The sequence below is a fragment of the Neoarius graeffei genome, chromosome 5 (assembly GCF_027579695.1).
Source record: "Neoarius graeffei isolate fNeoGra1 chromosome 5, fNeoGra1.pri, whole genome shotgun sequence".
NCBI classification, from domain to species: Eukaryota; Metazoa; Chordata; class Actinopteri; order Siluriformes; family Ariidae; genus Neoarius; species Neoarius graeffei.
The window spans coordinates 64,026,452-64,050,554 of record NC_083573.1 but is presented as its reverse complement, the minus strand read 5'-3'; positions in this window follow the sequence as shown (position 1 = coordinate 64,050,554).

Genomic DNA, 24,103 nt, shown 5'->3' with positions numbered 1-24,103 from the left:
TCCTCGCTACATTGGCCCCTTCAAGGTTGTACGCAGAGTTAACCCTGTCTCCTACCGGCTCCAGTTACCACGTACGCTAAGGATCAACCCCACATTCCATGTTTCCCTGTTGCGGCCCGTACTGACGTCCACGTATGCCCCTGCCCCTAGGAACCCCCTGCATCTTCCAGGGTCAGACCGTTTTCACTGTGCGCCGCCTGCTGGACTCCTGCCGGGTTCGTGGGGGTCTCCAATATCTTGTGGACTGGGAGGGCTATGACCCTGAGGAGCGCTGCTGGGTCCCAGCTCGGGACATACTTGATAAAGAACTTTGTCGGGACTTCCATTCGGCCCATCCTGATCGCCCTGGGAACGTCAGGAGACGCTCCTGGGGGGGGTCCTGTTAGGACTGGGACTGTTTTGGCCTCTAGAGGCCACTGTTATTTCCTTTGCTTGGTCATGTTTGTTTTGGCCTCTAGAGGTCGCCACTGTGTTCTGTGTTTTGTGTTTGTCTTATTGCCTGTTTCCTGCCCTGCCCTGTCCTTAATTAGTTTGTGTATTTATACCCCTGAGTTCAGTCCTCTTGTCACGGAGTCTCTGTGCTGTTATGTTTAGCTCCAGTTACCTCTGTACCATGTTCCTTGCCTTTGTCTTTTTGGTTTTTCACTTTGCTTTTCTTTTTAGACTTAGTATTTACTGTTTTTTGGATCTTCTGAGCATTGGTATTTTTGCCTTTTCTTTTCTGGTTTTTTGGCTTTTGTTTTGACTTTGAACTTTTGGATATTTTTTATTTTTCCCTTCATCTGAGCGTTTTGGATTTCTTTTTGGACTGTATATATTGTAAATAAACTTTTTGATACTTTTCTACTTCCGCCTCACGCCTCTGCATTTGAGTCATCCCGCTGGTGGCCTAGTGGGGGTTTGCTGGATTATCACACCAGCGAACCAGGTTTGAATCCCAGCAAAACCCTAACAAAACTGATATTGTATTCACAATACAACATGTCAAAAGTGAGACATTTTGAAATTTCATGCCAAATATTGGCTCATTTGAAATTTCATGACAGCAACACATCTCAAAAAAGTTCGGACAGGGGCAAGAAGAGGCTGGAAAAGTTAAAGGGACAAAAAAGGAACAGCTAGAGGACCAAATTGCAACTCATTAGGTCAAGTGGCAATAGGTCATTAACATGACTGGGTATAAAAAGAGCATCTTGGAATGGCAGTGGCTCTCAGAAGTAAAGATGGGAAGAGGATCACCAATCCCCCTAATTCTGCGCTGACAAATAGTGGAGCAATATCAGAAAGGAGTTCGACAGTGTAAAATTGCAAAGAGTTTGAACATATCATCATCTACAGTGCATAATATTATCAAAGATTCAGAGAATCTGGAAGAATCTCTGTGCGTAAGGGTCAAGGCCGGAAAACCATACTGGGTGCCCGTGATCTTCGGGCCCTTAGATGGCACTGCATCACATACAGGCATGCTTCTGTATTGGAAATCACAAAATGGGCTCAGGAATATTTCCAGAGAACATTATCTGTGAACACAATTCACCGTGCCATCCGCTGTTGCCAGCTAAAACTCTATAGTTCAAAGAAGAAGCCGTATCTAAACATGATCGAGAAGCCCAGACGTCTTCTCTGGGCCAAGGCTCATTTAAAATGGACTGTGGCAAAGTGGAAAACTGTTCTGTGGTCAGACGAATCAAAATTTGAAGTTCTTTATGGAAATCAGGGACGCCGTGTCATTCGGACTAAAGAGGAGAAGGACGACCCAAGTTGTTATCAGCGCTCAGTTCAGAAGCCTGCATCTCTGATGGTATGGGGTTGCATTAGTGCGTGTGGCATGGGCAGCTTACACATCTGGAAAGACACCATCAATGCTGAAAGGTATATCCAGGTTCTAGAGCAACATATGCTCCCATCCAGACGACGTCTCTTTCAGGGAAGACATTGCATTTTCCAACATGACAATGCCAAACCACATACTGCATCAATTACAGCATCATGGCTGCGTAGAAGAAGGGTCCAGGTACTGAACTGGCCAGCCTGCAGTCCAGATCTTTCACCCATAGAAAACATTTGGCGCATCATAAAACAGAAGATACGGCAAAAAAGACCTAAGACAGTTGAGCAACTAGAATCCTACATTAGACAAGAATGGGTTAACATTCCTATCCCTAAAGTTGAGCAACTTGTCTCCTCAGTCCCCAGACGTTTACAGACTGTTGTAAAGAGAAAAGGGGATGTCTCACAGTGGTAAACATGGCCTTGTCCCAACTTTGAGATGTGTTGTTGTCATGAAATTTAAAAATCACCTAATTTCTCTCTTTAAATGATACATTTTCTCAGTTTAAACATTTGATATGTCATCTATGTTCTATTCTGAATAAAATGTTATTTTGGAACTTCCACATTATTGCATTCCATTTTTATTTACAATTTGTACTTTGTCCCAACTTTTTTGGAATTGGGGTTGTACATGGCTTTTGAATGCTGGGGAATGGATTAAGATGTCATCAAGGTATGCAATGATATATTTCTCCAGTACTGTAAGTATCTCAGCACATCATTTATAAGACACTGGAAGACAGAGGGTATGCAAGATAGCCAAAATACAGTGTGAACGTGTACTCATAGTGCCTGGATTTTATGCTGAATGTTATCTTCCACTCATCTCCTGAACATATGCACACCAGGTTGTAGGCACTATGTAGATCTAGCATGGTGAATATGCATGCTGAGCAAAGCTGTTCAAGGCCGGATGGTACTAATGGGAGAGGATAGGGATATTTTATTGAAATCTGATTCATGCCTCTTTAATTAATTCATAGTCAAAGTCCACCCCCTTTTTTCACCACAAAGAAGAAGCTTTCTGAAGCCAGAAACATGGATGGTCAAATGTATCCTTGTTGTACTCCTTCATAACTTTCTGCTCAGTAACAGACAGGGGATAGAAATGACTGCACGGTGGGGTGGTACCCAGAAGCAGATCAATAGCACTGATGGTGCGGAGGGAGGCCAGTCACTTTAGTTTTACTAAACACTCCCCAAAATTTGGAATATTCTTGGGGGATTAGAACTGAGGTGTGTTTGTGAGGACTTTCTACAATGGTGCTGGCTAGAGAGGGGCATGAACAAACTACACAATTTTGGAAGCAAGACACAGACCATTTAGTGATGATTTTGTCAGACCAGGAAATGAGAGTATTATGAAGCTGCATCCATGATAAGCCCAGGATCAGGGTTTGTTTGGGGGTTACTATGACATACAGAGTGATGACTTCCTGATGCAAGCCACTGACTTATAGAAGGAGATGTTTGGTGCACTGTGTGATGATTCCTGTGCCTATGGGACCCCCATCTGTAGTGCTGATGTTCATGGGTTGAGATAGGTTGCACAGGGATCTGGAGTTGCAGCGTGGTGGCTCTGTTGATCAAGTTAACAGAAGATCCAGACTCAATTAGCATTGACAGGACATAGACATTTTCTGAGTGTATGACCAGGGTATCAAGGGTAAAGTATTGACATGATATAAATGGATTAAGACTCACCAGGGAGGTTTGTGATAAGCTGTTGGCTCCCTCTGCTGATTTTGTAGTGTGGGAGGTGCTTCTTCATGTAGAGCATCTGACAATGGCATGGCTTGATTCTCCACAATAGAAGCAGAGGCATTCTCGCCCATGGCTCTTTCTCTCAGTTGTGCTGAAGTGGGTGTGTCTGATCTGCATAAGTTTGACTGGTTCTGACAAGGTGTTGGCGGGGAGGATGGGTAAGTAACAATTTTGGTTCCTGAGGAACAGACAAGTCTGTGAGGGAGTCAAGAGTGGCCTCATCATGACATGCCAGCTCTGTGAGGATCTTTGGGTTGAGCCCTTGCCTGTAGGTTTAGTCTTGGTTCATTCAATCCACTCTCGGCTGCTTGAGTACGGAAATCCAAGGCACAATTTGAGTGCGATCAGCACGCTGTTTTTACAGAGACTTTGTGAAGTTTTCTGTCAGGTATGTGATGGTAGATGGGTCTAAGTGCAAGAAGACTGTTTATTAGCAGGCGTAATATTTACAAAAACAAAACACAAATGAAACCAAAAGCAGAGTCATAAGCATGGCTACAAACAAATGTGACAGTGATAGTGATAATACTTTACAAAGTCTCTGCGCCCTTATAAACATGTGCTGACTAGGGGTGTGAATCTTTCACTCACAAAACGGTTCGATTCAAATCTCGATTCACAGGCTACGATCTGATTCAGGAACGATTCATAAAAAGTAGTAAACGATTTGGTACGATTCGATCTGGTCCGGTTCGATTCATTACAAATTGACAACTTAACTTCCAAGTGCTTCATGTTACTGAGAAGAAAAAGAGAAAAACAAATGAAATTTCAAAACAGTATCCTTTTGTTTATTTATACTTCAGGGATTCTTGAGATGAGGGACAAAACCTGTCCGGGAGATAAAACTCATTGTAATGATTAAAATGTGTTTAGAAAATGTCAAATAACTTGATTAAACAATAAAACATAATATATATACACTACAAAATGTTAATTTTTTTTAACACATATATTGTATTTTAAATAGCCTAGTGTGCTGCCTGAACCTAAAAATACCCATGTCCGAAAGCACGTTTCATGACTTCACAATACTTAAATAATTGTTTAAAGTACATTAAAACAAACAAAATTGCTACTGTGATCATGTATTTTAAATGAATATTCAACCTGCGTAGGAACCAACCATTTAAAAAAAATATATTTATGTACTTTTTACGGGATTGAAATCGTGTCCGGACTTTGTCAACACCATAAGATTTTTCTAAAAACGCAAAAAATCAGGCATTATAGTGGCCAACTCACATTCTAAGGACCCCTTTTCTGCTCCCTGTGTGGTGGACATGCCATGAGGGCTCTGCTCTGGTAAGTTAATATTTCACATATTTGTCTTAAATTATCTTCTTTTACAAAACCACCTACGTCACAACCATAGAGTGTCAACACCATGGTCGATAAAATTCAAGGTTTATGTGATTTTATTCAGAAATAAAAGTTTAATCTAACTTTATTTTGGAGGCCATAAGCAGCTGGTGAAAAACAAGATGGCTCCTGCAAAGAAAACACGTTATGATGAAAAGTTGAAGATTTCATCAACTCCGTAAGACTCCATCAGACGTCAACTCCATAAGAAAATTTGTCTTATGGAGTTGACCACTTAACTTATGGTGTTGACAAATGGGACTTGAATGTATTATTTACCCATTTAATTAAATTTTATACATTGACATTGTAGTTTTATTATTTTATATTTTAATAACATACATTCATTCAATATGAAATACACAGATAATTATTTCTTTTGTAATACTGAATTCAGTCTGTATGTACTGTGTGTGCGTGTGTGTTCATTATGTGAGAAATAAGTAAGTTACAATACACGTTATGTTTTCCATTTAAGGTGCTTAAATAACGAAGAGCTTTTGTATTATTTGAACAATCATATTTGTTGAATATGGTATAATTATTATTATGCTGATTTCAATCTGCCTATTATAAGGAAAGTAAGTCAAGTACACACATGTATATGTTTTGAGTCTCTCCCCCCCATATATATATATAGTAGAGAGAGAGTCTCAAAACATGTATACATGTGTGTACTTGACTTACTTTCCATATATATATATATATATAATGTGGGTGTGTGTTCTTCACTAAATACAACATTGTACATTTGTCCACTTCAGGCTAGAATGACATTGGATGAGTTCAAGATTTTCAGAGATGTTTACATTCAAAGGCTGAATTACTGAATGTTCTTTGTCCATGATCCACATATTTGATGAGATGGACTGTTCAAGAGATTAGAAAAGTCTACTGCCCAGTTACTGTTTTTAAAGTGGGTGTGAGTGCAAAAAAAATGAGTTTTTGAAGTTCAATGGTCATGGTAAATGAAGTTATACCCTGTTCTCTTCTAATCCGTCAACACCGTAAGATGTGTGTCAACTCCGTCAACAGCTCGTCAACTCCATAAGATGAGTTTTCTTTTCATTTTTGTTTTTAAAAGGAGATTTTATTATATTGTCTCAGATTATCTCAATAAAAACACTGCATTTCCTAAATGAATTTGTAATTTTTATATAGCGGAATACCATTGTCTGTTTTTTAGATTAAAAACTAAATGTGAAAATGTATATTTCCCCACTAATAATAAGCGATAGCTCCATAATTTATTTTAAGTAAGCGTAGTAGTTTGAAAATGTGGATAGATCAGCACAGATTAAAATTATCTCCAATATTCAAAAGAACTGCAATAATTTTATTCAAAATACATATTTTCTAGGTTTCTGTGTGTCTTATGGTGTTGACAAAATTCCATGCTTGTCCAGCAATCATGACAAAAATGTTAAAAATGTTAAACCTGGGAGATTGTATTTTGACAGCATTAAAAGGCCAACATCTGGGGTAACTATAATATATAAATATATTTTGGAAAAATCAACATTTTATTTTTAGAAATTAAAAACCCATTTTATCCCTTGTCTCAAGAATCCCTGACTTTACATACATTAGTAATGCTGGGATACATTATAAAACAAAACTGGAAATCCGGTGTGCCTCACTTAAAAGTAGTTCTAGAATTTTAGAACCCACTATTGATGAAAATGTAGCATAAAGGGTATATATTCAATGTATGCAAATTAAAAATAAAAAATTTCCCCATCAAAAGGGTGTATTTGAGCGACAAAACCGAGCTTCTGGGAAGCATTTCCTGAAAATCCCAGTCGGGAGTCACGTGACCGATGACGTAGTAAATTGACCAGGATGGCAGCATGCAGTATAAACACAAGCGAAATGAGTGAATCAGACAGCGATTATTCAGACGAAATTGCGTCTGAAGACGAAAGTGAATCGTGTTCCAGTCGAGGTGAGTCGATGCACATTTTTTCTACTAAATCAGAGGTCTGGGCCGAAATGTGCGTCGTGATCGGCAGTATATTTGGGGTGAACCGATGGTGTTTAAGCGGCCTTTCCAACAACACGGAAATGACTGCAGCTGTCAAAGTCTGCTTTGTGTGCGTTCGGAGCTTGGGGAGAAGAAAAATGCGGGCCTGAATGGGGACAGTCATGGCTGTATCGTAGAAGTGCAAAGCAGGAACTCGTCCAGTTCTTGTTTAGTTAAAGAACCCTTTAATTGTCCTAAAGGTTCGGGAAGCTCGTTCAAAGCGCGCCTCAAGATTCTCCCATGGACTATAAAAAACACTTTTCCCTTTACACTCACCAGCATAAATGTGCACTAGCCTTCAGCTAGCACCAGTCTGCCCTCGTCCGCTTTACTTGCCGGTTCCACTCAGCGAGATCGTATCCATTATTCTGATCAGGATCAGGGAACTGATGCAGAGATACTCCATCTTTGTTGGTTTTAGAACAGCTGTACGTGACACACTTTTTTACCATTCTTTAAATTCGTTTCTTAAGACAAGGATTTTTTTAAGATGTTACCTTGACACACACACACACACACGGACTGGCCAGCGGGAGTTTTCCCGGTGGGCCGGTGGTTCAGTGTGGTTCGGCGGAGAAAAAAAAAAAAAAGCAGTTGCGCGCTGGCCTTTAATATGATAAGCAATGTTAACAGTTTAAGAAACTGTTCTTTAAGAAACTGTTAACATTGCTTATCATATTAAAGGCCAGCGCGCAACTGTGTTTGGTTTTTTTTTTTCTCCGCCGGCCCACACTGAACCACCGGCCCACCGGGAAAACTCACGCTACTCCTGATGGCCAGTCCGTGTGTGCCTTGACAGTTTCGGCGATAAACTTCCGCCTTCTTCAAAACAGTCACCAGATGTCGAGTGGTGACGTGCCTTATCAGCTGATGTTACTCTAAGGAGGCGTGAACGTCCCGCCCAATTTGACAGGTAGTTCACGCCTCCTGCTGTCAGGTACAGCAGGAGGCGTGAACTACCTGTCAAATTGGGTGGGACGTTCACGCCTCCTTAGAGTAACATCAGCTGATAAGGCACGTCACCACTCGACATCTGGTGACTGTTTTGAAGAAGGCGGAAGTTTATCGCCGAAACTGTCAAGGTAACATCTTAAAAAAATCCTTGTCTTAAGAAATGAATTTAAAGAATAGTTTTAATAGGTAGACATAATGAACTTTCACTACACACTTTTTTACCATCGTATACAGTGGAAATAATCTGTAGATCCGCGAATTGTCACTCACAGTCACAGTATGTACAGGCAGTGAGCTGTCTAGCTTGTCAATTTACTACGTCATCGGTCACGTGATCGCGGCGCGATGTTTTGCTCGTGGGCTATCGCAGAAAATCCTCTATAAAATCATAACGGATAAACATTTGAGTAATTTTTTTTGTAATATACTACAAACATTAGTATTCATTGTTACATGCAAAGGCAATTTTCAAATTCTAGAACTACTTTAACAGGTTTTCAAACTCTGCTCATACTTGAAATACAATACATACTGACTTTCCCTCAAAGACCACAAAATAATGTTAGATATCAAAAATAAAAGTAGCCTATAGCAAGTTGCCTATTAAAGGCAACAATCAATGATTACTGCTTCAGTCCCTCATGTGAGTTTCAGTAACTGTAAAACAAGTGCAACATATCATTGCTAGACATAGACTTCAGTATGCAACATGTCTTTCTTATGTCTGTAATTAGCTTTTCTTACCAAAAAAAAGAAAAGAAAAAGCTCCAAACACTAAACAAAAACTATTACTTTCTCTCCATCTCATAACCTTTTTTTTCTGTCTGAAATCATCAATGCTTTACAGCAAAAGTATAGTGTGTGTCTACCTGAGTTGGTTTGTGTGTGTGTGTGTGTGTGTGCTTATGACTTCTGTTTACATCTCACAACTCAGAATTTATTCATACTTGTCAAGATCCTTTTTGAGGAAAATCAGCTGATTGACATGATCATGCCTGAGAACAGGGCCGCTGACAGCTTTGGCTGGGCCTGGGACAAAATGCTCTGAATGGGCCCCCCCCGGGCCAACCCATACACACACCCACCTCTCTTATCCCAGTCTCTACTCACTCCAACCCTTAAATGACAGGTATTCAAAAAACATTCAACCGGTCAACAACCATTTCATTTTAGCATTTCAACATTTTTACAGTTTTAACATTTCCTTAGTCTGCAACTATTCAGGTGCGAAATGCAATGCGCTGGACTTTTGTTGTGGCAACGTCGTCAAGGTCATTGAAGTCTAGCTTTTTCGCAAGTTCGTGCTCTATAGAGAGCATTGCCAGCCCATTGAGTCTCTCCTGTGACATGTTTGAGCGCAGGTAGTTTATAAGCTTCATTTTACTAAAACCAGCAACCTCACACACACTGTGATCCTGTGAAGTAATCCCCAATTTCACTGAATCTTCCCCCCTGTGCTGTAACGGAATAAGCGGTTACTGTTATTTTGTATCCTTTAACCGAATGCCATTAAATGTATTCCGTTACGCCCCAAGCCTGCATGCGACAGCCCCCGCAATGCCGTCCTAAACTCGTGGATAGTCTACTATGATCACGCGATTGGGGTGCTCTTGAAGGAGCAGCAATGGACGGGGGATTTCGGGCAGGGCTGGGGGCGAACATAGTATACTGTGCATGCGTACTGTCCAGTGTGAAAAGCAGAGAAGAACACCCTGCTCGAGAAACGGCGGGATATGATTGCGGGCTAATGTGAATATTCTTAGCTTCAATCAGATATATGAAACACAATGTTAAGCCGTTGTGGTTATGAAATGATTCAATGCCCTGTGCGTTTGATATGGTGTTCAGTGCAACTTGCTCTCCCCTCATTTGTAACATGAATTGCGTGCCGCATGTGCCTTGGTTGGGGTTACTTTACGGGGCTGGAAAAAGTTGGCTGTGTCTTACCTAGCTAGTACCTGCTGCATCATCCGAATCTTTTTTTAAAATATTTATGCAGTGAGCCCCTGAGTCTCTTGGTTTCTTCCTCTCTTTTCTTTGCTCCTGACTTGTGCATGTTGGCAAATGGCACGCACGCTGATTGTCGAAGCGCTATGATCGAACGATGTCGTTTTTTCCCCCTTAATCAAAGAGTCAGACCAAACCATTTTTGCATTGGGGTGGTAGGGGGTTCTTGACGCCTTTTTCAAAGACAATAAAGGCAAAAGATCTAGAAATAATTTATTGAATGCAAATATAGCACATTTCTCCCCCAAATCAACACATTTTGAAATGAAATAAAATAAATCGCAACTTCATGAGAGCCCAGTTCTGGGCCCTCCCTATTCCTGGGCCTGGGACAACATACCCGTTTGTCCCCCCCTGTCGGCGGGCCTGCCTGAGAACACTGCATTGAACTGAAACGACATCCCCTGCTGTGCTAAAAACTCTTTCTGATGCTAGGCTGGTTGCTGGTATGCAGAGATATTTTTTCGCAAGAGATGACAGCAGTGGGAGGTCTGATTGTCCCTTCCACCATTGCAGTGGGTTGTCCTTGAGGGGCAATGTATTAGGCTGTCTGCACCTCATAACTTCATCACTGGCTGCCTTCTCGTTTGAAGATCTTGTTGCTGCTTTCACTTCGAAGGTCTCTCCAAACAGTAGGTCCAGCGCTGCACCTTTTCTTTTCTTCTTACAGGGAGGCTGGTCATCATCTGAAAAGGAAAAGAATAACACTAATTACTGATAATGTGTGCAATGACCTTGTATGTCTTTTCTTTTGCCTTATTTCACCTATAAATTGAAACCTGCTTAAACCCTATTTTGCTCAACAACACACCTTTCTGTGCATCCTGGATCTGGGAACAAACTACACGTTCTGGATTGCCTTGCCCAGGGTCTGTCAGCAGCTCTGTCTGCCCTTCAACTCCCTGAACTGGCTGTCCCTGATTGTCCTCATGTGATGTTTCCTAACAATCATTAACAATTAAACACCAGCAGTCACAAAAAAATTAAATGTGCGGAGTGCAAGAAATGGTAACACAGCACAACAAAAAAGTTCTAACTCAATAAAAACGTTTCTTACCTTGTTGTTAATGGCTGCAGCTTCAACCGAAAGGCTTGTGAAGATCCTCTCTGTGTCATCGTCAGTCAGAAAGGGCAATGTCTTGAAGCGCGGATCAAGAGCTGATGCTGTGTAAAGGAGGAGATCATGGAGATGTGTATATCGCTGTTGCAGTTCGTAGGAGGGGGAGGAGCACAGAAAGACAGCAGGCCAGAATAAAGTTCCATAATTGTACTTATTTCTTTTCAGACACGAATATATTTCAGTCCCACAGAACACACCAGTTGGCTGGTTCAAGAGAGAGCCGCCTTCCTCTGCTCTCTCTCTCTCTCTCTCTTTATATAGGACGCGGTCACTGGGAAGACACACAAACACAGGTTAATTGACATCAGATGTAGTGATTCTGCCACTTACCTTCCCTGACTCCGCCCTCCTGTCACAGACTGGCGCTTGACCACGCCCCCACTGCCACAATCGCTTCTCAAAGTCATTATTGAAGGCCCTTTTCATCTCAGTGATGAGAGCTGTATCTTCATCAGTAGCCTCAAAGTGCTTGTCAAGTTTGGCCTTGAGTGGGGCAATCATTGAGATTGTTGGCTGCTCCTCCTCACGACTGTGGTCACAACTTTTACTGGAGCCATCAGTTTAACAATATCTTCAGCATTGCAAATGTCTCTCTCATTAAGAGTGTTCACCTCCTCTCCTTTCCTGAGCTCCTCCGACATGAGAGTGGCAAACACCGCTGGCTGTTGCTCCAGGAACCGCTGCACCATGTCAAAGGAGCTATTCCATCGAGTGCACACATCATGTACGAGTTTGTGGTTAGGCACACATAGTTGCTGTTGTTTCTCACAGAGGAGGTCAGCACCTCTGATGTTGCGATGCAAAAATCCAACAATCCTCCTTATTCTCCCTAGCAACCCTGCAGCTGTGTCTACTTAAGCCTTCTGTGATGCCAAGTTTAACGTGTGTGCAAAGCAGGTAAGGTGAGGACTCATTTCAGCTTCAACTCCAGCTACAATCATGTTTCTGGCATTGTCAGTTACAAGAGCTGGGTTTTTATCCAAAATGTTCCAATCAGCGCATGCTTCCTTCAGCAAAGCACCTATATTTCTTCCCGTGTGACTATCATTGAAGATTCTGGTTTGTAAGACATAGTTTTGCAATTCCCAGTCTGGAGAAATATGATGTGCTGTAATTGTCACATACGAGGTCCACGCATCGGTGGTAATTGCCACTCTCTCTGCTAGGAAAAGTTCTTGTTTTACCTTGTCCTTTATCTTGTTGTACATTTCAGGCACACACCTCTCGGCAAAATGTTGTCTGGAAGGTACCTTATACCTTGGCTCCATAGTTTTTACCATGTCCTGAAAGGCTCTGGTTTCAACCACACTATATGGTCGCAAGTCTTGTGCAATAAAATGAGCGATAGATGCCATTATCGCTTTGGCCCTTGCTGAGTTGTGGCTGAATTGAGATTGGAAAAATACCTGTGTTTTATTGTCTTTGTCCTGTCCGCTCTTGTCCATGCTGGCCGTTCTTGCTGTGCTAGCACCACTAGCCTCCTGTTCATCCGCATCAGCCCCAGCATGCCGTCTTGCCAGGTGATTGTTGAGGTTTGTCGTGCCTCCAGTGTATTTTATGGTTGCTCTACAAAGTCTGCAAATTGCGTGGCTTTTGTCTAGCTTTCCACCCTTCTTTAAAAAGCCAAATGATTTCCAAACCTTCGACTTTAGGTGTGAAGCACTGAAATTTCATCCCCGTTGCCTGACATGTTAACACATGTTGCGCTGCTCAACTAAATCAGCTGACATCACAGGGAAAAGGTCAAGGCTAGAGTCTCACGAGAGCTCACACACACCAAGTTGCACCAGAAACGACAGCAAAGAGGATAGATTGATAAACCTGACTATAAGCAGAGACAGTTGTCCTTCAGTGTCTTTGGTGGCACAACAATCAAAGGCAACAATGACATGTATGGGCCACTGGAGCTGGAAACCGATTCGCTGCTGTAAATCCGGATAATCGGACCGTTTTTAGTATATTTCATCCGATCAGGGCTACACTGACCGGTGCACTCGGATCGCGTAGGTCACAGACCAATAACCGATCCAAATCAATTTATCTTTACACCCCTAGTGCTGACTGCACTCAAATCATCATAAGGTGTTTCCCATAATAACTGGGTCCCAAGCGCATGCATAATGCGCTCTGAAGGATCCCCGAATGTAAATGCACTTTTTAAGTCCCAGTGAAGTTTAGGCTGTGTAGAGCTGCTGTGTTGAGGCTCATGTTCACTTCACTGTACAAGAATAAGCACTGCACTGCAGTTGTGAAATATATTTTTTTTTATTCTTACCTTCGTGGAAATGAAGAGAGTATAATGAAAAGAGTTTTTGACCTATCCTCTCAACACTGAGTCCCACTGAATGTTTTCCCCCCATTTTTCCCTTCTACATTAAGAAATTTATCTAGTTTTTTCCCCCTGATGAATTATTTTTGGTAAAGTGAAAAATTTGATGCCTTTGTTTTGTTCAAAAACATTTACATATCCAAAAATGCACCAAAACATTCCCATACTGATCAGTAACAACTAACTCGGCTGAATGAAGCACTATAAGCGTGCCCGTCATAGTGATGTACAGTGGCGCTTGAAAGTTTGTGAACCCTTTAGAATTTTCTATATTTCTGCATAAATATGACCTAAAACATCATTAGATTTTCACACAAGTCCTAAAAGTAGATAAAGAGAACCCAGTTAAACAAATGAGATAAAAATATTATACTTGGTCATTTATTTATTGAGAAAAATGATCCAATATTACATATCTGTGAATGGCAAAAGTATGTGAACCTCTAGGATTAGCAGTTAATTTGAAGGTGAAATTAGAGTCAGGTGTTTTCAATCAATGGTATGACAATCAGGTGTGAGTGGGCATCCTTGTTTTATTTAAAGAACAGAGATCTATCAAAGTCTGATCTTCACAACACATGTTTGGGGAAGTGTATCATAGCACGAACAAAAGAGATTTCTGAGGACCTCAGAAAAAGCGTTGATCATGCTCATCAACCATGGAATTCGCATGATATGGAACTAGTGGGGAAAAAGGTGCCGTCACGGCACGAATTAGGGTCTAATTCGTGCCGTGACGGCACTTTTTCCCCCACTAGTTCCATATCATGCGAATTCCCTTTACTGTCTATCTGCGCATCTCAGAATGACACAGGACAATGGGCGAACTAGGTTTTTTTTTTTTCCCCCCAGCCACGGTACGCCGGAAATCCGGCGCAGCGCCGGAACGCCATCACTCCTGACTTCATGAGGCTGGGAGTGAGTGCGACCGGGTAGTAGTCATTGAAGCAGGAGGGAGACGGCTTCTTTGGGACCGGGATGATGGTGGTGGCTTTGAGGCACGTGGGGACAACAGACTGGTTCAACGAGATGTTGATGTCTGTAAAGACATCTGCGAGCTCCTTGGCACAGTCTCTCAGGACACGACCAGGAATGTTATCAGGACCCGGGGCTTTCCATGCATTTGTCGTCTTGAGAGCTCTCCTCACGCTGTCTGGGGACAGCGTCAACACCTGGTTGCCGGGAGGTGGTGGGGTCTTCTGTACCGTGGTGCTGTTGTCTCCCTCAAAGCGAGCGAAGAAGTCGTTCAACTGATTCAGCAGAAACGTGGAGTTGTCACAGGTCTGCAGCGAGGGCTTGTAGTCTGTGATGGTCTGAATCCCCCGCCACAGGTTCCTGGTGTCTCTGCTGTCATTGAAGTAATCAGCAATGTTCCTGGAATACTGTCTCTTGGCCACCCTGATGCCTCATGACAGGTTGGCCCTAGCTGTCCTCAGGTCCACCTCGTCCCCAGCTCTGAAGGTGGCGTTCCGAGCCCTCAGGAGCCTATGGGCTTCCCCTGTCAGCCATGGCTTCTGATTGGCCCGAATAGAGATGGTTCTGGTGACTGTACTGTCATCCATGCACTTCCTTATGTAGGCAGTGACGGTCTCCGTGTACTCCTAGAGATCTGTGGTGCTGTTGTAGGTGGCCGTCTGTCTGAACATGCTCCAGTCAGTGGTGGAAAAACAGTCCTGAGAGTGCCTCTGATGACCCCTCTGGCCACACACGTACCTGCTTTGTAGCTGGTTTGGTGACTTTAACCAGCAGCCTGTATGCTGGTATTAGTATAACAATGGAGTGATCTGAGGCCCCAAGGTGGGGAAGGGGGAGGGCTTTGTAGGCACCTTTTATGCATGGTGTAAACATTGTCCAGAGTATTGTTTCCACATGTGGGAAAGTTGATATGTCCATAGAGTTTTGGAAACACGCTCTTGGGGATTGCATGGTTGAAATCCCCAGTCAGGATGAGGAAAGCATCTGGGTGGGCTGTCTGCTGCTCACTGATGTGCTGATAGGAGTTCATTCAGTGCTTCACTCCTGTTGTTATTGGAGCTACCAGCAATATGGCTGTAAATTCCCTCGGCAGGTAGAATGGCCGGCACTTAATAACTGTTATAATATATATAAATACTGTTATAATAATAAACTCCACCAGTGGTGAGCAGTGTTTGCAGACAACAACAGCGGCACCAGGCATCACTAATGTAAACACAGAGTCCTCCGCCGTGAGTCTTCCCCCCCCCCCCCTCGACTAGCGCTCTGTCTGACTGGTAGCATGTTAGCCGGGCTAGCTTAATGGCACAGTCCGGGACGCTGTCGTTAAGCCATGTTTCCACAAATGCAAGGACAACACTCACTCACAGACTTAGAAGATGAGCGGAGTGGGCAGACATAATCCAGCTTGTTGTCCAGCGAGCGTACGTTGGCCAGAGTGATGGTAGGGATAGCCGGACGGTGAGGGCTAGCTGCTAGCCTAGCCCAGATACCGCAATGCTTGCCGCTCTTCTGCTTCCGCATGTACCGCCTGTGGCGCCTCCACTGTGGGCTGGATGCAGGAGTGGGGGTCGGTAGTTGAGCAGGCCTCGAGAGCAAACCGTAGTCGCACAGCACTTCCACATCTGCTGGTTTTATATCCATGAATATGGTTCTGCGGATGTCAAGCAGAAACTCACAGGAGTATGTGTGCCTTAAGACTGATGGACGTGACAAAGACGAACAGATATACACGGTTTTAAAACACAAAAACCACGAAAATACCATTCTGTCGGGACAGAGAGGAGCCGCTGCGTGTGTACGCACCGCCATTTGTTGTTTTGCCCAGAATTCAACTTTGTAGCCAGAACCTTTAAAAATGACAACAATGACAACACTAACATCAAAACAAACAAAACTCAATGGACCAACATTCATTAATGGTTAATGTATTAATGGTACAACAGGCAACTTACACTTTTAAATGTATTAAAAATGTACCTTCATGCCAAAGTTACATACGACTACTACTACTAATATCTACAAACTAACAGTCACAAATGTACACACATCCTTTATTTAAGTAGAAGTACAGATACAGTGGTGCTTGAAAGTTTGTGAACCCTTTAGAATTTTCTATATTTCTGCATAAATATTTATGATTATACTTTTTATTTGCACTTTCAGGAGAAAACATACAAAACAGATACAACTTGAAAGGGCACACAAGAACAAAAAAACCCCAAAAAAACAAAAAGGGGGCAGATCAGAAAGTCAAAACAAAAAAAAACATTGCAAGGACATCATACTAATGACTAAAGAGTATTATCACGTGATAGTGTACAGAGTGTTATTAATTGATGAGCAAAGTCCCATCCATGCATTTACCGTTGACAAACTAGCTTTATTCAGTCGAGCTGTGGTCTCCTCTAATGATGCAATGTTAAGTAAAAATCTAATCCAGTAACATTTTAAACTAATATCAGGTTTAAACCACAGCTGGAGGATTACCTTTTTGGCAGCAGTAAAGCCTGCAAATACCAGATATTTTTCACGTAAAGAGAGTTCAAGTGAGGAATCATCATTCAACAAACAAAAGCAGGGGTCTAACAGAAGATTAATATTAAGGAATTTGGATAACATGTCAATAACATATTTCTAAAATACAGCTATGGTGGGACATTCCCAAAACATGTGAAGGAAGGTGCCTGTGGAGTTCTGGCAAAGAGTGCAGTGTGGACTTTGAGATTCATTTTAAAACGTATGTATGGTGTTGTGTAAGCTTTATGGATCATCTTATGAATTAATTGGTGTGCTAAACATTTTGATGTTAATGGTAAATTGGACTATATCTCATCCCAGTCAGGCTAGACACCCACCAATCTCAGCTCCCTATCCCATACCGTATTGACAAAGTTTTTTCATGGAGTTCACTATTAGAAGATTGTACAGTTTTGTGACCAAGCCACAAGAACTGCCACTGGGGCAAACATGAATAGATAGGGGGTGTGAACGCAGTGAGCACCAGGATAGCCCTCATCGCAGATCTGAGCTGTAGATATAGGAAATAAGATGAGCCTGGGAGTGAGTGTATACTGATGTTGAAGATCTTGGAATGTGCGCAAGGTGCCATCATCGTAAATGTCACCAAGTACATGGATGCCTTTAGATGACCATATGGGAGAAGTAAAGGGTTGCCCGTCTGATGTTAAACCAGGGTTGTTCCATAAGGGGGAGGACAAAGTGAATTTGAATGGGCTGCCCAGTATCTTTTCAGCATTATGCCAAGCTCTTAGAGTAGTGGAGAGAATAGTACCATATCTCAGTGTATTTTTCTGTCCTATCTGTATGAAAGGTATATCTGCAAGTTGGTTGGGATAGGTCAGCCTAGCTTCTATTGATCACCATGAGACCTGTGATCCTTGATCCATCGAGATATGTATAGATTGGATCTGGAAAGCAAGAAAATAAAGTTTTAAATCAGGGACGGCTAGCCCACTCTCTTCCTTAGGTCGCTTTAGGGTAGAAAGACAGATCCTAGCCCGTTTGTCAGCCCAGATGAACTTAGAAAATTGTGAGTGTGCATTCTCAAAAAAATTTGGAGGTGGTTGCAAAGGTAGCATAAAGAATAAGAAATTGAAACGAGGTAGAAGGTTCATTTTAAGAATGGTAACTCTAGCTTGCATAGAAATTTTTAGAGAGCTCCATCTTTGAAGATCTGCAGTTATTTTTTGCATGAGCTCAGAGTAGTTATCTCGTAGGATGGTTGACAAGGAGCTACTAATTTTAATGCCTAGGTAAACCAAGGAAGTCACAATTGGAATAAATGAAGGTAGTGAGAGCTTGTCTTTTTTTTGACCGATTGGCATTAGTGCAGATTTGGACCAGTTTATCTTGTAACCAGACAGGTTGTGAAATTTATCAAATAATTGTAGTACATGAGGGACTGTTTGATTAATATTAGACAGATAAAGCAGGATGTCATCCGCATACAGTGAAATATGATGAGAGGTGTCTAATAATGTGACTGGGGAGATAGACTGGCTTTGTCTGACAGCCTGTGCAAGGGGGTCTAAGGAGAGAGCAAAAAGTAGGGGGGAGAGGGAACATCCTTGCCTTGTACCTTGCTGCAGTTCAAAAGGGGAAGATTTGCAAAAACCAGTTAGCACTGAGGCAGTGGGAGAGCAGTAGAGAGCTTTAACCATCCCAATAAAAGTTGACCCAAACCCATAGTGCTCCAAAAGTAACTGCAGGTATTCCCATTCAAGGCGGTCAAATGCCTTTTCTGCGTCAACTGAGAACACAGCAGTGGAGTCGTGCGAGGCATCAGCTAGATTAATTATATGGAGTAACCTTCTTAAGTTATCTGATGCCATCTGCCCTTTGATAAAACCTGTTTTGTCATAGTGAACAAGTTTGGTAATAAGGGGTTCTATTCTCGCAACCAGTGCCTTTGCAAAGATTTTAACATCAGCATCAATGAGATGGGTCTAAAGCTGGAGCAATCCAGAGGGTCTTTTTTTTTTTTCAACAGTAACGAAATAATAGCTACTTTCTGGTCCCTGTGGAAAGATCCTTCTTTAATAGCAAATTTAATAGAATCAATGGGCCAACAATCTCCCAAACGGCAAGATATAATTCCGGCGGAATTCCATCTATGCCTGGAGACTTCCCCCTCTGAAGTGATTTTGCTGCCTCATGTAACTCAGGTAACGTGATTGGTTCATCTAGACATGCTCTATCTGAATCGTTTAATTTAGGTAGGTGAAGATTATTTAAGAAAGTCTTGCACAATGTTTTGTCCAACTTGAACTCTGATGAGTATAATTTGGCATAGAATGACTTAAATGTATGGCTGATGGCTTTAGGATCTGTAAGTATTTTGCCCTCTGCTGTTTGAATTACATCAATGCACGATTTGGATTCGTTTTCTTTTAGTCTTAGTGCAAGCAGGTGACTGGGCCTATCCCCCTGATGATAATATTTCTGTCTAGTCCTATGTACAATAAAAGATGCTTTGGATATACACAGTGTTATACTCGCCAAGTAAGGTGGAGAGAGAAAGGTCTTTATCCTCACTGAATTGTTCAGACTGCTGTTTTTCCAGTGCTTTAATTTTAGATTCCAATTGTGACATCCTTTTAGCTCTCTGTGATTTCAGTTTGGAAGAGAATGCAATGCAAAAACCTCTCAGAAAACATTTTGTGGTCTCCCACAGAACTTGTGGACTGGAGCACTCAGTCTTATTTAAGCTAACAAATTCTAGTAATTGTGTTTGAAGGGTGTCAATAAACTCTGTATTGTACAGTAAAGAGTCATTAAAGCGCCATCTGCAGAATTTTGGCAGTGACAATGATGGCTTAATATGATATTGGAGTGGAGAGTGGTCAGATATCAATCTGGGCAATATATCTGCTTCACATATCTGATCAAGCAGACTAGAATTAATGAATATATAATCAATTCTAGACAGTGACTTACGACGCAATGAATAGAAAGTATAGGCTTTAGTATTATCATTTCTAACTTGCCAAGCATCCACCAGGTTTAACTCAGCGATAAACCTATTAAGGGCGACAGTGGAAGGAGGAAAATAATTAGAAGCTGGCGACCTATCCAACAAAGGGTTAACCATTGCATTAAAATCCCCACCTATAAACAGATTGCAATCTTGAAAAGAGAGCAGCGAATTTGATATACCGCTAAGAAAGTCAGCATCAAAGTCATTCGGAGAGTAGACTGATGTGAAAAGAACCTTCATACTACTGACGCTAACAGCTGCGTAAGCAAACCGGCCACTTGTGTCCTTCCCAGTTAAATACACTGTTATCTGGGTGGATCTTTTAACTAATATTACAACTCCCTTGGACTTATTACTTGCGCATGAACAGGCTATAACTTTTAATCGCTTATTCTGAAAGCGATGAACATCCTCTTGTTTTAAATGGGATTCTTGAATTAACGTGACGTCTGCATTCTTATGGTGTAAAAATTGAAGACACCTTGATTGAACTGTTCAAGCCATGCACATTCCAGCTAATTACGTTAAGATCAACCATCACAAAGTTTATCAAAGTGTTGGATCATGCAATGCCAAATAACCAGGCACCTCGATGCCAGAAAACTCCACATCACTAATAAAGTCCATGATGTCCTGCATGTTAAACTAAATAAATGTTTGTGATCTGCCATAAAACAAAAATACAGCAAACAAGAAAACTATATACACGAAGTGAGGAAACCGCAAGGGATAGATCCCTTTGGTTTGGTAGAAATAGGGAATAGCAAGAGACGTGACTCTCATATAGCAATGCGCCATCCACCTGTAACTCGCAGTTAGGCGAACAGTAAGCAAAGAATTTTATATCAAAATAGATTTAGAATAATGGCCTGAAATGAGATATGATGGAATAAAAGTTCAAAACATAAAACGTTGTAAAGTTGACAAAGCAAGAGGCCTATGTGTAATTGTCCCATGGGCAAACTTAGCCCATTTTGCTAATCAGATAACCGTGGCATTAGCATACCTGAGTGTCCATTTCTGTCAAGGCAGGTCCAAAGAAAGTTCGTTTAGGAGGAGAGATCTTGCGGCTTTTGGTCGTGGAGATGTAATATGCATGTTGTCCTCCAGTGGAGGGCTATCATCCAGGTGTAGAGGGTCGGGCAGGGTGTCTGCAGATTGTGATGCTGGTCGAAAGGATTGTAGGAACCTCTCGACCTCCTCTTGGGACTTGAATTCTAGTTCTCGGCAGCCATGGGTTACTTTAAGGATGGCTGGGAAGCGCAGGAACGACTGTATTCCTTGGGAATTGAGTTTCTTTTAACATCAGAGAATGCCTTCCTTTTCTTTGTGGTCTCCAGGCTGTAGTCAGGGTAGAAGCTGATTCTACCCTGGTCGAAGGGATTCAGTGGCTCTAGCAGCTTTTAGAATTAGCTGCCTGTCCCGGTAATTCAGCAGCTTGAAAATTAGCATGTGAAGTGTGTTGCTTCTGCCCGTGCAAGAGTAGATACGATGGGCTCTATCTATGCTGATGGGCGATTCAGCCAGTGATGGAAGCCACTTTGGAATGTTAGACTCTAGGAATGAAACAGCATCTCCTCCTTCAGCTCCCTCTTTTAGACCAGCCAGGCGGAGATTGGATCGGCGACTTCTGTCCTCCATGTCAACAATCTTGAAGGACAGCTCAGCTATTGTTGCTTGTAGACCATGCACCGTTGATTTATCGGAACGAGCTGAGGCTTGAACATTGTCACATCTAGACTCCAGTCATTTTATGGATTATTCATGTTGATCCATCTGGCGGCCAATGGAGGAGATTTTGTCACTAGTTGTCTCAAGTTGAAGTTTCAGTTCATTTATCTGCGGTGTCAATATACCCTCTATAGCTTCTCCAATGGATGTCTTGACTAGCTCTTGAAGCTCTAGCCTTTGCTCGCTAAGAGCTACACATAGCTTAGCTGCTGCCAAGACCGCCTTGTCTAGTTCCTCCTTCGACATCAGTGGGATTTCTTTGAACTTCTTTTTAGTTGGTGAATGGTCTTCGTCCTGCAAGTGAATTAATTTTGTCTGCCTTGACATGACAGACAACCTGGCACTATATATTAGAGGTTGCTATTAGAAAATAACGCAATTAGGCGAATTGCAAGCGGAGCTCAGGTTTTAGCCTTGCGTCACCATGTGCAGGTCACGTGATCTATTTCTGCATAAATATGACCTAAAACATCATCAGATTTTCACACAAGTCCTAAAAGTAGATAAAGAGAACCCAGTTAAACAAATGAGACAAAATGATTATATTTGGTTATTTATTTATTGAGGAAAATGATCCAATATTACATATCTGTGAGTGACAAAAGTATGTGAACCTTTGCTTTCAGTATCTGGTGTTACCCCCTTGTGAAGCAATAACAGCAACTAAATGTTTCCGGTAACTGTTGATCAGTCCTGCACGCCAGCTTGGAGGAATTTTAGCCCATTCTTCCATACAAAACAGCTTCAACCCTGGGATGTTGTTCAGTGTTCTCCTGATGGTGGACTCATGAACATTAGCCAATGTGAGCAAGGCCTTCAGTTGCTTAGAAGTTACCCTGGGGTCCTTTGTGAACTCGCCGACTATTACACGCCTTGCTCTTGGAATGATCTTTGTTGGTCGACCACTCCTGGGGAGGGTAGCAATGGTCTTGAATTTCCTCCATTTGTACACAATCTGTCTGATTGTGGATTGGTGGAGTCCAAACTCTTGAGATGGTTTTGTAAACTTTTCCAGCCTGATGAGCATCAACAATGCTTTTTCTGAGGTCCTCAGAAATCTCCTTTGTTCGTGCCATGATACACTTCCACAAATGTGTTGTGAAGATCAGATTTTGATAGCTTCCTGTTGTTTAAATAAAACAGGGTGCCCACTCACACCTGATTGTCATCCCATTGATTGAAAACACCTAATTTCACCTTCAAATTAACTGTTCATCCTAGAGGTTCACATACTTTTGTCACAGATATGTAATATTGGATCATTTTCCTCAATAAATAAATGACCAAGTATAATCTTTTTGTCTCATTTGTTTAACTGGGTTCTCTTTATCTACTTTTAAGACTTGTATGAAAATCTGACGATGTTTTAGGTCATATTTATGCAGAAATATAAATATTATAAAGGGTTCACAAACTTTCAAGCACCACTGTATTTGTGTAAAAATACACTTCTTTACTCAAGTGAACATACAAAAGTGCAGGCTCTGAAATGTATTCAAAGTAAAAACTTTCCCATTGAAGGAAAGTTCTACCGGCTCTTCCTGTGCAAAACTAACCGAACCTCACGTAATATCATATACACACACACTTTTATTTTTATATATATATATATATATATATATATATAAATAAATAAGTATATGTATATTTTACACATACATGCATAAGGAGGCAAACCTGTACTTTTTTAAATTAATTATAAAATACCTTTTATAAGGTGTTCTATTGCAAATATTTTAATTGCTAAGTAATCTGTGTGCTAAGCAATGAAAAACACTATAAATTAAAAGGTGCATTTGTCAAGATTGGCACTCCTAGAAGTTAAGTAGATGAAGTACAACACTTACCTTGAACCCTTTAACACAACCATGCACCATGTGTTCACAGAATCTACAGTGGTCAGTGAAGTTCAGAAAGTGTAATCTTAACCAAGGACTATCATGTGACCACTTTCAAGCAAAAAGATAGGCTGTTCATTACCAACAGTGAATAGTGTGACCAGTTTATATCATGATGGCTGTGCTTACTTTTAGAAATCCAGGGTTGGAAGACAAACATCAACAGAGTATTGTTATCCCCCTTGGCGGAGGTCCATTTATTGCACTTTACTTGGCAATTTATGGCATGCCATTGCATTTCATTTGTTCAGATAAACTTACTATCTAATCATATTACCCAATGATTCTTCTTGGTACAGTGGCATTTTTATTAGTGTGCGCATCAAACTCCAGTTTTTCTTTTTCTTGTAAGGCAATTTGTTCCACCTCCCCAAATGTCAAACTCCGTTGTCAAATGTCAAAATGCCGTTGCTTTAACAATTCTCTCACTATCATGTTCTACACATGATAAACACTGGGTCATTTGTACTAGTGTAAAAAAAAAAAAAAAAAAAAAAAATTGTATCTTTTGCCATTCAATTCAGTTAGGCTGAAAATGTAGATGTCTATCCTGATGAAGGGGCCAACTTTCCATTTTCACGCAGAGCTGCTATTATCTTCTTCATCT